The sequence below is a fragment of the Nicotiana tabacum genome, chromosome 19, assembly GCF_000715075.1.
Source record: "Nicotiana tabacum cultivar K326 chromosome 19, ASM71507v2, whole genome shotgun sequence".
NCBI lineage: Eukaryota > Viridiplantae > Streptophyta > Magnoliopsida > Solanales > Solanaceae > Nicotiana > Nicotiana tabacum.
Genome location: NC_134098.1, coordinates 125,013,313 through 125,032,348, shown reverse-complemented (window position 1 = coordinate 125,032,348; position 19,036 = coordinate 125,013,313). Strand labels below are relative to the sequence as shown.

Here is a 19,036-nt window from a genome sequence, read left to right as displayed (position 1 = left end):
AAGTTAAGACAAGATATATCTAATTTCTTACAGACAAGCACTGAGTATGTTTATCAAGTTTGGGAATGATTAAAAGCAATGCTAAAAATATGTCCACATCATGATATTCTTGAATATATGCAGTTGTATATTTTCTATCACGGGTTAAAACTCTCTTCTAGAAATGTGATAGATGCAGCTGCAGGAGGTTCCTTAATGGGAAAGACCATAGAAGAAGCATTACAGTTATTGAATGAAATTTCTGAGAATACCATCCAATGTCCATCTGAGTATGTAATCATCAAAAAGACCGCCACGGTAAATCATGTAGATGCTTTAAATACACTAACACAACAGATTATTTCTTTGGCACAAAAGTTTAAATCTTTTCAGGTGAATACTCAATAATCAAGTCAGTCTGAGACTTGTGACATGTGTTGAGGGAACTATCTGAACCATGAATGCCAAAAAATCAATCAAAATGATGAACAAGTCAATGCCATCGGTTACAAGCAGTATCCTTTTGGAAGTCCAATGACACAGAAATAACTAGAATTTTAATGGAGCAATCCAAATGGTGCTGAGAACTCTCAAAGCTTCCAGAAACAACAGGTACAGGTTCCACTCGGATACCAACATCAAAATCGTGGACAATCAAATTTTAGACCTTATCAACAAGCATCTCCATACCAACAAAAACCTCAACAAGCTCATCCAAGTCTTGATAATCTTTTGTACAAGTATATTAAGGTCACTGATGAAAAGATGAAAAGTCAAAATTTAGCCTTAAAAAATTTGAAAATTCAATTAAGCCAACTGGCAGCTCTTGTGTCAGAAAAGATTCAAGGTCCCTTACCAAGTAATACAGAGAAAAATCCAAAGAAACACCTTAAGGCCATCACCTCACGGTCAGGTAAGGAGCTTGATGAACCCACACAAACATACAAGAAAAATTTCAGTCAGAAGAACAGGTAGACGGTAAGAATGTTGAAACACCCTCCGAACCATCAGAAGGGAAAGAAGTCAAGAAAAAAGAAGAAAAGAATATTGAAAAAATGACTCCTCTACCTGTGGTAATTCCTTTTCCACAAAAATTGAAAAGAGAAAAGCTTGATAGCCAATTCGCAAAGTTTTTGGAGATTTTAAAATAAATTCATATTAATATTACTTTTACTGATGTTTTATTACAAATGCCTCATATGCCAAATTTCTAAAAAAAATCTTGTCAAGCAAAAAGAAATTAGAAGAAGCTTCTGTGGTAATGCTTACTGAAAAATACAGTGCTATACTTCAAAATAAACTACTACAAAAACTCGGCGATCCGGTAACTTTACAATTCCATGCACTTTGGGAGTGTATTTTGAAAATGCACTTTGTGATTCTGGAGCTACAATAAATTTGATGTCATTTTCTATCTTTAAAAAATTAGATCTTGGTGAAATAAAAGACACAAGTGTTTATCTTCAGTTTGCAAATCAAAGTACTAAGAAACCTAAGGGAATAATTAAAAATGTACTTGTAAGAGTAGATAAATTTATTTTCCTTGTAAATTTCATAGTGCTTGAAATGAAAGAATGTCCTGATGAACCAATAATTTTGGGTAGACCATTTCTTGATACAGGTAGAACAATCATAGATGTCCATCAAGGACAACTAATCTTGAGAGTTGATGAAGAAAGAGTCATTTTTGATATGCAAAAGATACTAGGGTTTTCAGGAGATGAAACATCATCTTACTGCTTTTCAATTGACGTGATTAGTTATCTTGCAGATAAATTTAAAGATGATAAATTAATTTCAGACTCAATGGAAAGATGCTTGGCCAAATCAGGCACCACACAAGATGATGATCCCATAATCAGGATTGAAGCTAAAATATTGGAAATGGATTCCAAGGGCATGGAGATACAACTAGAAGAAGTTCAACCGAAAATTGAACTCAAAGTTCTCCCTTCCCATTTAAAATATATTTATCTTGAGCAAGAATTATTTTCAGTGATTATTTCATCTTCTTTGACTATAAAACAAGAAGAAAAATTAATTGTAATATTGAAAGATCACAAAAGAGCTTTAGGTTGATATGTAGCAGATATCAAAGGAATTAGTCCAGTTATTTGTACACACAGAATCCTCATGGAGGATAGATACAAGCCAATAGTCCAGCCCCAAAGAAGGTTGAATCCAACAATGCAAGAGGTGGTAAAAAAGGAGATTGTGAAGCTGTTAGCGGCATGTATCATTTATCCCATTTCAGACAACCCTTGGGTAAGTCCCGTCCAGATAGTGCCAAAGAAAAGAGGTATGACAGTTGTAAAAAATAAAAATAATGAGCTCATATCTACTAGGACAGTCAGAGGATGGAGAGTTTGCATTGATTACAGGCGTCTCAATGATGCTACTAGGAAAGATTATTTTCCTTTACCATTTAATGATCAAATGTTGGAAAGAATTGCAGGCTATGGTTTTTACTGTTTTCTTGATGGTTATTCAGGATATAATCAGATACCATTTGCACCCGAAGATTAGGATAAGGCAACTTTCACTTCTCCTCATGGAACATAAGCCTACAGAAGAATGCCATTTGGTCTGTGTAACGCTCTGCTACATTTCAGCATTGCATGTCAGTATTTTTTTTCTGACATGACTGAAAAGTTTCTGGAGATCTTTATGGATGATTTCACACTTTTTGAAAAAATATTTGAGGATTGTCTTTACCATTTGACTTTGGTTCTTAAGAGATATGAAGAGACAAACTTAATTCTCAATTGGGAAAAATGCCATTTTATTGTTACTGAGGGAATTATTTTAGGACATAAAATCACTACCAAAGGGATAGAAGTTGATAAGGCAAAAATTGATCTAATAGCACGATTACCCCCCTCCTACAACTGTTAAAGGTATTAGAAGTTTTCTAGGTCATACATGATTTTACACACGGTTCATAAAAGATTTTTCAAAGATTTCAAAATGCTTACTAACCTTTTGATGAAAGATGTTAAGTTTTGATTTTTCAAGTGATTGCATAAAAACTTTTGACACTCTTAAGAAAAAATTATCAACTTCACATGTAGTTGTGTCCCCTGATTGGAACCAGCCTTTTGAGGTCATGTGTGATGCGAGTGATATAACAGTTGAAGCTGTTTTAGGCTAGAGAAAGGATAAGATCTTTCATCCCATTTATTATGCTAGTAGGACATTGAATGAGGCTCAACTGAATTATGCCACTACAGAAAAAGAGTTATTGGCAGTAGTATTTGCATTTGATAAATTTCGTTCATATTTGATAGGAACGAAGGTCACTATTTTTACTGATCATGCAGCTTTAAAATACCTTTTAGCAAAAAAGATGCTAGACCTAGATTGGTAAGATAGATTTTACTTCTTCAAGAATTTATCCTTGAGATAAAAGATAAAAAAGGAACACAAAACCAGGTAGCTGACCATTTGTCTAGATTAGAAAATCCTCCCCTTGGATATTGTGATATAAATGAAGAGTTTCCTGATGAACACATTTTTTTAATCAACTTAGTTGTGACTCAACCACCCTAGTTTGCAGATATTGCGAATTACTTGGGTAGAAAATGGACACCCCATGATCTCTTTTACCAGCAAAGAAAAAAGCTTATATCTGATGCTAAATATTATTTGTGAAATGAGCCTTACTTGTTTAAAATTTATGCAGATAACATTATTAGAAGATGCGTACCTGAAGAAGAAATGAACAATATTCTATATCATTGCCATGACGGAGCAGTAGGAGGCTATTACGCAACAAATAGAATCGCATTTAAAGTTTTAGAGGCGGGATTCTTTTGGCCTACACTTTTCAAGGATGCTAGAACATATGTTGTAACTTGTGACAGATGCCAAAGAACATGTAACATCATGAGGAGAGATGAGTTGCTTTTGCAGTTAATACAGGTTTGTGAAATATTCGACGTTTGGGGAATAGACTTCATGGGTCCTTTTCCTTTGTCGTATTCTTATGAATACATTCTTGTGGCTGTAGATTACGTATCAATATGGGTTGAAGCTATTCCTACAAGAAACAATGATGCTTAAACGGTGTGTGAATTTCTAAGAAAAAAATATTTTTACCAGATTCGGCACACCCCGAGTCATTATTAGTGATCAAGGAACCCACTTCATGAACATACAATTTTCCTTGTTACTGGCAAAATATGGTGTAACTCATAAAACAGGTACACCATATCACGCTCAGACACAAGGACAAGTTGAAGTCTCTAACTGAGAATTAAAAAGAATACTTGAAAAGATGGTTGGAATTTCTCGTAAAGACTGCACTTTAAAATTAGATGATGCATTATGGGCATATCGAACGGCATTCAAATCTCCAATTGGTATATCCCCATATAGATTAGTCTTTGGAAAAGCTTGTCATTTACCAGTTGAGCTTGAACATTAGGCATTTTGGGCACTAAAAACATTAAATTATGGACTAACTTCTACCGCAAAGAACAGGTTTATGCAGGTAAATGAGCTAGATGAGTTGAGAATGGAGGCATATGAGAATGCAAGGATTTTCAAAGAAAAAACAAAAAAATGGCATGACAATCTGATTAAGAGAAAAGAGTTCAAGGTTGGAGATTTGGTGCTTGTCACGACCCGAAATCTCACTCGTCGTGATGACACCTATTTCAATACTAGGCAAGCCGACATCATCAATAACCCGCAATATCTTTTAAATACGGAAAACTTCATAATTAAGTTTAATAGAAAATCCCACAAATACTAGGTAAAACATATTCCCAAAATTCGGTGTCACTGAGTACATGAACATCTATACATTATAAGCCTGGAAAACACGGTCTATAATAGTCTAAGACCAAATACAGTAAACAAGAGATAGGGAAGGAGAGACAAGGTCTGCGAAACACGAAAGCTACCTATGAATCTTCGGAAAATCGACCGTGCAAAAGAATCAACAACCACTATGTCCGGGATCACCTGGATCTGCACACGAAGTGCAGGGTGTAGTATGAGTACAACCAACTCAGTAAGTAACAATAATAAATAAAGAACTGAAAGTAGTGACGAGCTTCACAGCTAAGTCCAAATACAGTACTTTCCAATATAAAAAGGTAGGCATGCTTTCAAGTTCAACATTTAAAACTCCACAGCAATTTCATATCAAATTTATATTGAAACAGAAATAATATCTTTCAGAGTTTTCCAAATCAGTGATATATGACAGCTGAAGTGCAGCAATAATGAAATCAATCCATCCTCTCAGAGTAACAGTCACTCAGTCCTCCCATTCACTCCAACCTCACAATCACTCTTTCTTCCCAGTCACTCATTCCTCTCAATCACTCAGCACTCGGCACTCACACTCAGTAGATACCTGCGCTCATTGGAGGGTGTGTACAAACTCCGGAGGGGATCCTTTAGCCCAAGCGCTATAACAAGCCAATAATGGCATAAATCAATGAAACATGCTATGGCATGCAGCCCGATCCCATAAAAATCCTCACAATTAGGCCCTCGGCCTCACTCAGTCATCAACCTCTCCAGTATCTCGAGCTTAAGATGTCAAGAAAATCAGCCCAAAAATGATAATATGATGTATCAATAAATAACAACAGAGACAGATATATGATATGAAATGAATGAACATGACTGAGTGTGAAATTACAATTCTAACATATAATTCAACCACAGAAAATGACCCCAGTGGGTATCAACAATAACAACATATGTCTATGCATGATTTTTAATATGAGTCTCAGCTCAATTTTCTCTAACACGTAGAGAATGTACGGATATCAACAGATTATTCAACTATACAGATCCATGGAATTTGACCAAGTCATAATTCCTACGGTGCATGCCCACACGCCCGTCACCTAGCATGTGCGTCACCTCAAAACCAATCACATAACACACAATCCGGGGTTTCATATCCTCAGGACCAAATTTAGAACTGTTACTTACCTCAATCCGAGCAATTCTTTATTCCAATAAGCCTTTTCCTCACAATTCGGCCTCCAAACGCTTCGAATCTTAGTCAAAATAATTCGATACAATCAACACGAGGTATAGGAATCAATTCCATATAAAAATGCTAAATTTCACAAATAAATTCAAAATTAACTCAAAAATCAACCGTGGGGCCCATGTCTCGGAACCCGACAAAAGTTATAAAATATGAACGCCCATTCAACCACGAGTCCAACCATACAAAAATTACTAAATTCCGGCTCCGATTCGGCCTTCAAACCCTCAAATTAATTTTTAGAAAATTTCTATTCTAATCCCCCAAATCATGAAATAAGTGCTGGAAATATTGTTAGATTCATGGCAAATCAAGTTACTATCACTTACCCCAGTCCAATGTGTGAAGTTTGCCTCTGAAAATTGCCCAAACCGAGCTCCCCGACTATTTTTATGTCAAAAATGGCCAAAAACCCCGTTTTTAGAGCCTCTGACGTTTTCGAGCTTTCTTAATTCAACTCTTCAGTGATATTAAAAACTCCCACTACTCTCACAACTTCAATCTACATCAACATAACTCAATAGGACCAATATTAGTAAACAAATTTTCAGATTTGGTCATTTAGGCATTTTATCAAATACCTAATAGGCATGAATCTCTACATCTCTTAACCATGAATCTCCACATGAACTACTACCATTTATCAATAATTTATCCCACCATCATTCTTAAACAATTCATAACTTCCAACATCATATACATGACCATCCATTCACACCCAACTAACAAAATTCCATCAAATAATCACGTTTCAATCTCTACAATGGTTAAGTATTTAAATTGGGAACTTATGGCTTTCAATCACCATACCATAAGTTCAAATACCTAGTTCATACTCATTTTCTCATAATATATCCATATATGTAAGTCTAAGAGTGTAGGATTACCTTTTGGAAGAAATCTTGCAAAACCCTCCTTTGAGTTTTTGAAGAAATTTCTTGAAGATCTAAGTATTTTATGTGTAGATTTCATCAATACTAGTGTAGAAATGATGGAATTTCATATCAAGATAATGGGGATTACTTACCTTGTAGGTCTTGAGAGAGTGGAGAAGAGCTCAAAAATTCGTCCAAATAAAAAAAGGGAAAATGAGCCCCGAATTGGCTTATAAGAGCTGGAGCTGAGGCGCGTCTACTCTAGCAAAGTGTGCCTCACTTCGCTGTCCACTGCAGGCAAGGGAAGACAAAATCCGCGTCTGGTTTGGCAAAGCGAGCTTCGCTTCGCTGTCCGCCAAATTAACTGGGTGGTATAACTTTAGTAATTTGATCATAACTTTTATTTGGAATGTTCAAATGTCAAACGGTTTGATGCGTTGGAAACTAGACTCAAAGGACTTTAATTGGATAGGTTATACACCATATAACTCTTCATATCATGAGAGTTATGCTCGTTTGAAATTAAATCTTGTGCAAACTCACTTGAAAATTTATCCCATCATATAATTTTCAACTTGACTTAGCCTTAGGGCTCTTCTTAGACCCTAAATCATTTTTAATGCACCTCATACATATATTATCATGATCAATTGATATCATTCAAATTACCAGTCTTGTTCATACCCGAATGGATATAATTAGCATCCGCCAATCTTCTTAATGGTCTTAAAACACTTAGAAATTTTTCGGGGTGTTACATTCTCCCCCACTTAAGAACATTCGTCCTCGAATGTTTTACAAGTCATTATTAGGCACAATATTGTCCTCTTTTCACCTTAACTATCATCTCTAATCGTTCTTGACTTCATATAGATTTGAGATATTCTTCCAACATTTCAACTTCCTTAAGGCCCCAAATTTGGCTAGCTCCCAAATTTTTCAGAAATTTCGGCAGAGTGTCCTCTGCAATTGGGCCTAACCACCTGCCAGAGACTCACCAAAACCAGTCCTAACAACATATTCATGAACCAACGACGCAACATAACATTAAAATAATGCCAACCGTGGCCTCACGAGCAGTATACTACCAAGAAGGAACACCTTTAACATCAGCTTTACAGTTGATACATAATTCATAGAAGGTAATTCTTAGCATTTTCATAGAACACAACTTTATAAATACATGACTATTCAAACAAATGAGGGTACTTCTTCTTCATTTCCTCCTCGACTTCCCAAGTGGCCTCTTCAACCTATTGGTTTCGCCATACCACTTTCACGGAGGCAAATTCTTTATTTCTCAACTTTCGAACCTGCCGGTCTAAAATGGACACCGGCTCCACATCATAAGTCAAATTACCGTCCAGCTGCACTGTACTGAAATCCAAAATATGAGATGGACCCCCAACATACTTTCAGAGCATGGACACATGGAACACTGGATGAACACCTGATAGACTAGGTGGCAAGGCAAGTTCATAAGCCACCTCTACCGTCTCGCATATAAAGCTTCATACGGAGCCATCTGAATGCTCGATTGGTAGCTGTTATTGTAAGCAAACTCTACCAGTGGCAGAAAGTGATCTCAAGAATCCCCGAAATCCATAACACAAGCGTGTAGCATATCTTCCAACATTTGAATGGTGCACTCGGGTTGTCCGTCCGTCTGAGGGTGAAATATTGTACTCAGTTGAACCTGTGTACCTAATTCTCGTTGTACTGCCCTCCAAAACTATGATGTAAACTGCGTGTTAAGAGTTGTTCTTAAACCTTCGAATCACTATTCTACCTTACCACGCACATACCCGGGGATGATCTCACGTCACCACATTCTATATAGGTCTGACAACACAACATAACTGAAAATCATTAATTTAACCTTAGCCCAAAAACCTTGGAGCCCCATTTCTAACATCCAGAATTCTTTTCAAGACCCGAATCTCACATCCACATACTGTATAAGTCCGAACAAATTGTATCAAGCCATATCCATAACTCGCGATGTAATCACATGATATATCACACAACTCGCATACTCGCAGTACCATTTCCAATCTCGGTAACTACTCCAAACCAACCAAGTACTATATTAAACCCCACATCCCACATAACCTCATTCCAAAACTTTCGTACACTGCTGATAATGAAAGAAACACGTGGAATAACATAACCCCTTATCAGATCATCAAGTCATGGAGTTATCTCGCCCCAACCAGAACCATAATCACTTTTTAAGCCGACTTTCAATGTCACCCTCCCAAATATGCCATAATCAAACCCGATAGTACCCATTCTAGGTCCAATGACCATATATTATTAAACACAACTATCCCACAAACATGCCACACCAATCTAATTCAAGCCTCAAACTGCGCAATCCGTGTACCCAAAAATTAAAAATATTTCAAAGAAGAGAACCGTTTTCGCAAGTTCAACAAGTACTTCTACAAACGAAATGTTATAAGCTCACCATACATGGTAAAACAAAGACGCACGAATCTAATAACGGTAACCAGCTCTCCTATATCTGGACCCGCACGGGTAACTCATGCGCCAATAATATCAGTATATGGATCTGCACGGATAACTCACGTGCCAATAACATAATCCGTCTGGCATGGTCACAAGCCTCCAGTCCAAGCATATCATATAGGAGCAATCAAATAAGTACACATGTTTATGATAAATGAAATAAAATTCACATGCTCCTGGACTGGTATAAATAACACGCCATAGAGTAGGCATGTGCAAAGTGCGCTTTCACAACTCAAATAAGCAAGTGAACACATATATAGTAACTACCCAGTTTATTCAGGGAATTAGCCTCTTTGTAACCTCAAGTATAGCCTAGATAGTTCTTAACAAAGGTACGAGTAGAAACATCATAACTTTACGCTTAACCGTTAACTCTAGGCATATCATAGTCTAAACATTTTCCCGAGTCTGAATACTTGCCCCGATGCCCGTACATGGGCTCAAACCTCACATATATATATACGCACTCGTAGCGCGTAGTCATCACAAAGGCAACTAGTGCCTCCATTGAGTTAAAATAAAATACTCACCTCAAACAGGCCGTAACCCTGAAACAATATGCTTCTGAGAACCCCAGTCTCCTCATTCATAGAACATAGGAATCACCGTGACTGGTCCCAACTCCAACACTTGAATGACTAACACATCTTTCATGCACGATCATCCCATGAGGAATAATTTTGTATTTTTTCTCGTGCCACATAGCAATAATTAGAATATCAGCAGTCTATTAACCAGGTGAGTATCGCAATACCAATGATATCCGAAAGTCAAAACACAATGTCCCTTTTGAAATGCACACCCTTCTCAGGGATTACCGAGTAGTTATAATATCCGTCTAAATATCTTAAATTGACCATTCCGTCCATAATTCGTGGTCTTGCTTTCCAGAATGAACTGCCACCTTGTACATGTAAGTCTTAATCCCGCACAATACACCACATCTATTATGCCATCATGTGACAAGCACGAGAATCTCATTATTAACTCTGAGTCACCAGCATATTACATATATGGTCAATTAGAAACCTTCCATTTTCTCTCATCCATGAGGAATTCACAATGCACAACATGTCTCCCACACCGGTAGAAAATATCTAGTTCAAACCATGGTAGAAACCATCAAGAACACTTTCAAATCCATTTGCACACAACCAAGCTATCAAAACTGAATTCCTCTAACTTGACCAAGCCGCGCAGGTCACCAAACCCAAGAATATTGCCACCGAAACATCTGTAAAGTCACACCACATCATAATTATCCCCAAAAGAACCGAACATACCAATACCATACTGGTTTAGCCTACTACCCAGTTGTCCTATTTTCTTCGAGTTTCTTCTGAATTACCCTCAAGTTGACACTTCTCTTTGTCAGAACACTACGGTCCTTACCAAAAGCTCACTACAAGATATCCTAACATAAAACCACACCGCCCTAAGTCCCATAAGCCACTGCATTCTTCTTAGCACCTTCATAAATACCACAACCGAGACACCCACTCTTAAGGACCTTATGTGAATTTAAAAGTGTTCCTCTTTCCTTTCTTATACTGAAATATAGAATCCATAGTCAAACAGAATTATCGCACGTCCTGATACCATCCAGTGTAAGTAACCAATTCTTGTGATATACAAATTCAAAAATAAATTCAATTGCCAGATATACATTTTGAATCCATTAGAACCCTCTCGAGAGTCATTCATTCTGCTCAAATCTAATTTGCTCCGCCCAAACGGGCCGAAAGACATGTGCTCCTTTAGCACGCTCAACACTCAAAGAAGTAACCATGCCTTAACACGACCAATCAAATTCATAATTTGTGCGCACTATATCCTTCAAAATAACAACTTAATCATTCCATAATTTATATATTTTCATAAAGTGCAATGTAAACCGTATCCAGGAATTTTCTTACCCGAGTCATCATCGATCTCCACCTCTGCAGGTCATAACTAACCCACAAGTATGCCTCAGACCAAAACTAAAATTTAACAATTATCCATTAAATTGAATTGTCAATAGCAGGCTCCCCGGCTTGGCTCAAAGCCATACAACAAAACAATCCATAACTCACAATACCCATACTTTATTACTGCCATAATACTGCAATTAGTTCAACGAAAATTCTTCTCAAGCTTACGCAACACCCACCATAAAATACCTCAATCATCCGCTAAGTTCGCATTTATTCTTGTGACAGTCAAATCAACTTTCTCAACAGGATTCAAATTCAAATCTCAACACATACATCTAGCTGGTAGAAAAGAAACTCTCCACTTAATATTATAAGGAACACACCTACGTAGATTACTCCGCAGGAGATAACCCACATGTTTAGCCTCAAATTGGCATATTGTTATACCCTTTCGCAACCACAATTACCACGGAATCACTTAATATTTCTGAATTTGAACTCATCAACACAACATGAAAATCTACTTCGCTCTACTATTAAACAGCATGACAGATCCCTCAACGCACTCACAACTCAAGACTGTACGTCACATCAAAACAGGAATCAAGTACCCAATAGCAAACTCTTGAGTCACAAGTAAAATTTATTTGTCTCCTTCAACCCATCTGAACACATCCCGCATTCACATCATACTTATCATACAGTCATTCAACCGCTCATCTAGCAACAAATTCCACTCATAGGAATACTACCGAACGCATAAGTCCAATTGCGCAGGTTCTCACAACCGAAACTACCGAGCTTAAGCTTTTGTATAACTCCGGCCTCAAGTCCTCCAGACTGGCCCATCAACAAAACACAGAATAATCATCTCGAACCTCGTTCATGGAATCACAAGCCAGCAATACACAACTGATACTGAGCGCTCACATGCGCACACGAATGCGTGAAAGGAATTCAAAGAGTTATGTTTCAAGCTGAATCAATTCCGCACTATAGAATACAAGAAAGTGAAATTCTCCTAAGGGTTCGGCAGCCTCTCGAAGATAAGTACAGACGTCTCCGTACCGATCCGCAAGACTCTACTAAACCTGCTCATGACTCGTGAGACCTATGTAACCTAGGATCTGATACCAACTTGTCACGACCCAAAATCTCACCCGTCGTGATGGCGCCTATCTCAATACTAGGCAAGCCGACATCATCAATAACCCACAATATATTTTAAATACGAAAAATATCATAATTAAGTTTAATAGAAAATCCCACAAATACTAGGTAAAACAAATTCCCAAAACCCGATATCGCTGAGTACATGAGAATCTATACATTACAAGTCTGGAAAACACGGTCTATAATAGTCTAAGACTAAATACAGTAAACAAGAGATAGGGAAGGAGAGACAAGGTCTGCGAAATACGACAGCTACCTCTGAATCTCCGAAAAAATAACCGTGCAAAAGAATCAACAACCACTATGGCCGGGATCATCTCGATCTGCACACGAAGTGCAGGGTGTAGTATGAATACAACCAACCCAGTAAGTAACAATAATAAATAAAGAATTTGAAAGTAATGACGAGCTTCACAGCTAAGTCGAAATACAGTACTTTCCAACATAAAAAGGTAGGCATGCTTTTAAGTTCAACATTTAAAACTCCACAGCAATTTCATATCAAATTTATATTGAAACAAAAATAATACCTTTCAGAGTTTTCCAAAACAATGATATATGATAGCTGAAGTACAACAATAATGAAATCAATGCATCCTCTCAGAGTAACAGTTACTCAGTCCTCCCATTCACTCCAACCTCACAATCACTCTTTCCTCCCAGCCTTACATTCCTCAAAGTCACTTATTCCTCTTAATCACTCAGCACTCGACACTCGCACTCAGTAGGTATCTGCGCTCACTGTGGGTGTGTACAGACTCCGGAGGGGCTCCTTCAGCCCAAGAGCTATAACAAGCCAATCATGGCATAAATCAATGAAACATGTTGCGGCGTGCAACCCGATCCCATAAAAATCTTTATAATTAGGACCTCGGCCACACTCAGTCATCAACCTCTCTAGTCTCTCGGGCTCAAGATGTCATGAAAATCAGCCCAAAAATGATAATATGATGTATCAATAAATAGCAACAAAGACCGAGATATGATATGAAATGAATGAACATGATTGAGTGTGAAGTTACAATTTGAACATATAATTCAACCACAAAAAATGACCCCAATGGGTACCAACAATAACAGCATATGTCTAAGCATGATTTTTAATACAAGTCTCAGCTCAATGTTCTCTAACACGTAGAGAATGTATGGATATCAACAGATTATTCAACTATACAGCTCTATGGAATTTGACCAAGTCACAATTCCTACGGTGCACGCCCACACACCCGTCACCTAGCATGTGCGTCACCTCAAAACCAATCACATAAACATAATCCGGGGTTTCATATCCTCAGGACCAAATTTAGAACTGTTACTTACCTCAATCCGAGCAATTCTTTATTCCAATAAGCCTTTTCCTCACGATTCGCCCTCCAAACGCCTCGAATCTTAGTCAAAATAATTCGATACAATCAACACGAGGTATAGGAATCAATTCCATATGAAAATGCTAAATTTCACAAATAAATCCAAAATTAACTCAAAAATCAACCGTGGGGCCCATGTCTCGGAACCCGACAAAAGTTATAAAATATGAACGCCCATTCAACCACGAGTCCAACCATACAAAAATTACTAAATTCCGGCTCTGATTCGTCCTTCAAACCCTCAAATCAATTTTTGGAAAATTTCTATTCTAATCCCCCAAATCATGAAATAAGTGCTGGAAATAATGTTAGATTCATGAATAACGGACCAAATCAAGTTAATATCACTTACCCTAGTCCAATTTGTGAAGTTTGTGTCACGACCCAATTTTCTCTCCGTTTGGGTATCGTGATGACACCTAGTCTTAGGGACTAGGTAAGCCTAACAATAATTAAAACAACAACATTAATTAAATAGAATCTCTTAAAATTTTCAAAACCGGTAGTACAAGTCATAAGCTCTACAGAGTGTTTGCTAGAAAACTTCTAAATACAACTGTCCAGAATTAAGAATAAACAATGCAAAACAAAAACTGGAAGGTGACTCCGAAGCCTACGAACGCAGCAGCAGGTTTACCTTGATTCTCCACAGCAACAGTCCACACAGTTGGCTAACAAACAAGTACCTGGATCTGCAAAAAAATGTGCAGAAAAGTAACATGAGCACACCACAGCGATGCCCAGTAAGTATCAAGACTAACCTTGGTGAAGAAGTGACGAGTAACAGTCAAGACAACCACTGGTCTAATAAACTGAACAGATATAAGTACATGAACAACATAAGTATGATGTCTGCATAAAGACTATGCAATATGGCTCACAGTACAGTAATGGCAATAAGGAAGGAAACAACAAGTATCAGCGGAATATCATGAAAATGACACAGAAAGGTGAATGGAACACAACCTAAATCTGGAATCACAAATACAGCAAGGACAAGTAATAACTCAGCAACTACAACTGCTTTTACATCAGGTTTTAGCCAACAACTCCATGAGGTACCGAACCTCGGACAATTCACAACTCACGGGTCTCAATACCTGAACCCTAACACTTGGCATACTGTGCCCTCATAACACCTCATAATCGCACCGACGACTCGCGTGCCAATAGAGCCATTCTCACATAGAAGGCAAGTAAACAAGGGTGAGCATCTATGCTCAACAATATTAAGAACACCTCTTATCCGATAAGAGTGCTTAACTATGTGTATGCTTGTGTCCTAACATAGTCCATACCAGCAAATAAGCATAAGGAAGAAGAAGAAGAACGGACAACACGTAGAATATTTTCTCACAGCTTTCACAAGATAAAGCTCACACAGGTACGTATACCACTACACAAATATCAACAACAAGAATGCCCCCAAGCCATAAATCATCACAAATCAATCCCTGACACAGCCCACCTTATCTCGCCACGTGTGCAATAGAAACATAAATGCCCGCCTTGTCTCGCCACACGTGCATAATAATATTCCCACCTTGTCTCGCCACATGCGCAACCCACACACACATATATATATATATCCCGCCTTGTCACGCCGCAGGTGCAAATATATATATATATATATATATATATATATATACACACACACACACACACACACACACATACATATACATATCCCGCCTTGTCATGCCGCATGTGCAAATATCAATGGTAATAACAGCACGGCAGAAACCTCGTGCAACCCCATAATAACAACCGCACGGCAGAAACCTCGTGCATCACAATAATAACAACCGCACGGTAGAAACCTCGTGCATCACCACAACAAGTACAACAACAACAATGACAATAATACAAAGTACGACAAGTAAATCAACTCAAGAACTTAAATTCACAAAGAAACGATAGAACCAATTCACAAGGAATAACCATAATAAAGAATGCTAGGCGTAAAGAGAACAACTCAACAAAGGGAAACTAATGTGTATCAACGATCTCACAATATACATTTCAACAACAAGGAAATTAACACGAGTCAAATAATTCCAAATAAAACAAGTCGACTAAGATATAGGATATCTAAAACTTCTTTTAAGGTTGAGGAATTACTAAGGATTTTCAATAATTTAATTAAGGATAAGCAGCGAAAAGATAATCATAACCTCAATTAAGACTGAACAAATTATAAGATGATATAATAATAATTTCAAATAAAGATAAGCAGTTATGAAAAGATAACATGACAATAGAGGAGGAAAAATCTTCAGTTAAGTCAAATAAGAGTCAAATAGGCAATAAGAGTGAATCCTGAAAGCAATTAATTCTAATTAAAGCATGTAGAGGTAAAACTAGTAAATAGGAACTTAATCATATAAAGAACAACTTCATACTCAGTGAATATATAAGGATCTAAGAATCCTAAAAGGCCAACTTTTCACAAATAAGTTCGAGCACACGCTCGTCACCTCGCGTGCATGGACTACAATCAACATAAAAGACTCAAATCCTAAGGGGAAAATCTCCCACACAAGGTTAGGCAAGATACTTACCTCGAACCAAGCTCAAACAGTCCGTAAGAATGCCCTTTCCTCAAATATCCGGCTCTGAATGGCCCAAATCTAGCCAAACACAATTGCATAACATGAATACAACAATAATAGACTCATCTAATTAATGAAATCAATATTTTAACAAAAATTCCGAAATTCGCACTAAAAAGTCGACACGGGCCCACATCTCGGAATCGGGTAAAAATCACAAAATATGAACACCCATTCACTCACGAGTCCAACCATATAAGAATTACTCAAATCCGACCACAAATCCCCTTTCAAACTCGAAATCTTTATTGAAGAAGTTCTTCCAATTTTTCACAATTTCAACCTCCAAAAATCCAAAACTAAATGGAGAAAACAACTATAGATTAATGGAATACAACCAAAAACGAGTTAGGAATTATTACCCCAAAGCTTCCTCTGAAAATCCCTCGAACAATCGCCAAATTCCGAGCTCTCAAGTCCAAACGAAGAATTAAATCAAACCCTCGAATTTCTCTTTTCTGCCCAGGCATGACCGCACCTGCGACATAATTAGCCGCATCTATGCGACCGCAGGTGCGCACGTCCAAACCGCACCTGCGCTTCCTCTTGCTTCTGCGCGCCAAAATCCACTTCTGCGGAGCCGCTGATGCGCACAAATTCTCCGCATCTGCGGAGGCTGCCAAGTCCAGCTCTTCTCGCACCTGCGCCTTCATCTTCGCACCTGCGCCCAAGGTCCGCAGGTGCAATTACACCAGAACTCAGACCTCCCCAAAACCATGGAAATCATCCGCAACTCGTCCGAAAAACATCCGGGGCCCTCGGGAACCCGTCCAAATATACCAACAAGTTCTATACCCTAACACGGACCCGCTCGAGGTCTCAAATCACATCAAACAATGTTGAAACTATGAATCACACCATGAATCGAACTTATAAAATTTTGAATCTTTCAACTTCTAAAACCCGTGCCGAAACCTATCAACTCAACCCAGAATGACGTCAAATTTTGCAGGCAAGTCCAAAATAACATAACGGAGCTGTTCCAACTATCGGAATCGCATTCCGACCCCGATATCAAAACGTCCACTTCCGGTCCAAATCTCCAAAAATTTGACTTTTGCCATTTCAAGCTTAAATCAGTTACAGACCTCGGATTTACAGTCCGGACACGCTCCTAAGTCCAATATCACCCAACAGAGCTAATGGAACCGACAGAACTCCATTCCAGAGTCGTCTTCATATAGTTCCGACTACGGTCAAAATTCTAAGACTTAAGCTTCCGTTTTAGGGACTAAGTATCCCAAATCACTCCGAAACATCCGGTAACCGAATTCAACCACGCACGCAAGTCAGTACACATAATATGAAGTTGCTCAGGGCCTTATGCCGCTGAACGAGACTTAATTCTCATAACGACCGGCCGGGTCGTTACAGTTTGCCTCTGAAAATCGCCCAAACTGAGCTCCCCGACTATTTTTATGTCAAAAATGGCCAAAACCCCCGTTTATAGAGCTTCTGACATTTTCGAGCTTTCTTAATTTAACTCTTTAGTGATATTAAAAACTCCCACTACTCTCGCAACTTAAATCTACATCAACATAATTCAATAGGACCAATATTAATAAATAAATTTCCAGATTTAGTCATTTAGGCATTTTATCAACACCTAGTAGGCATGATGTCACGACCCAAAATCCATAAAGGTCGTGATGGCACCAGACTCCACTTTTAGGCAAGCCAACAATAAATACTTAATTAGGTTCTCATTTTGTTACTTTTGAAATCATAGTTTCCTTCAATTAAATAGCAAAAGATGGAGTTTACCAAGTAAATAATAATATTTTTAACAATTTCAGTACAAGACAACCCATAATCACCCCCAAAATCTGGTGTCACAAGTGCATGAGCATCAACTAGGAAGATAAAATAAAATACAACACTTGTCTAGAATACAAATTAGACAAGAAAATACATAAGAAACTTTGAAGGGGACTCTGCTGGCTACGGATCGTAAATGGGAATGCAGCTCATCTAAGTCTCCACATTTAACCACACCTCTGCGCCCGGGACGCTGCTAGTCATATATGCACCTGCACAAAAATATGCATCAAGTGTAGTATGAGTACGTAAATCAACGTGTACCCAGTAAGTATCCCGCCTAACCCCGAAGGAGTAGTGACGAGGGGTCAACTTCGACACTTACTAGTGGTCCAATAGTATCAGGTACAATAAAGAAGCGAATGAATATGAGCTAGAGTAAATATAGGAAACAAACAAGTATAAAATACGTAGTACAATTTTCCTCTTTACAATTTACTCAAGCTCTCAACTAGCAAGTTCCCTCCGTAACCGGAGCATATATATAGATATAGTGGATTTCATCAAAGAGGTTGTCATAATCCAAATCAGGGAAAAAACCCTCAGATACACTGGCTTTTTGCCAAATGTTACGCACGAATATATATATATATATATATATATATATATATATATATATATATATATATATATAGAGAGAGAGAGAGAGAGAGAGAGAGAGAGGGAGATGTCGAGGCGTACGGTCCGATCCAATATAAAAGTAAATTGTGCACTGCCAAGGGTCGAACGGCGCGAGCCATAGATG

General features: G+C 37.9%; 1 non-coding gene across 1 annotated transcript; it reads right to left on the bottom strand.

The window, feature by feature from the left end:
• LOC142174069 (small nucleolar RNA R71) lies at positions 1-107 on the bottom strand. Its single transcript, XR_012703419.1, has one exon. It is a non-coding gene; the product is annotated as a small nucleolar RNA R71 (small nucleolar RNA).
• Between the last annotated feature and the right edge of the window lie 18,929 nt (positions 108-19,036).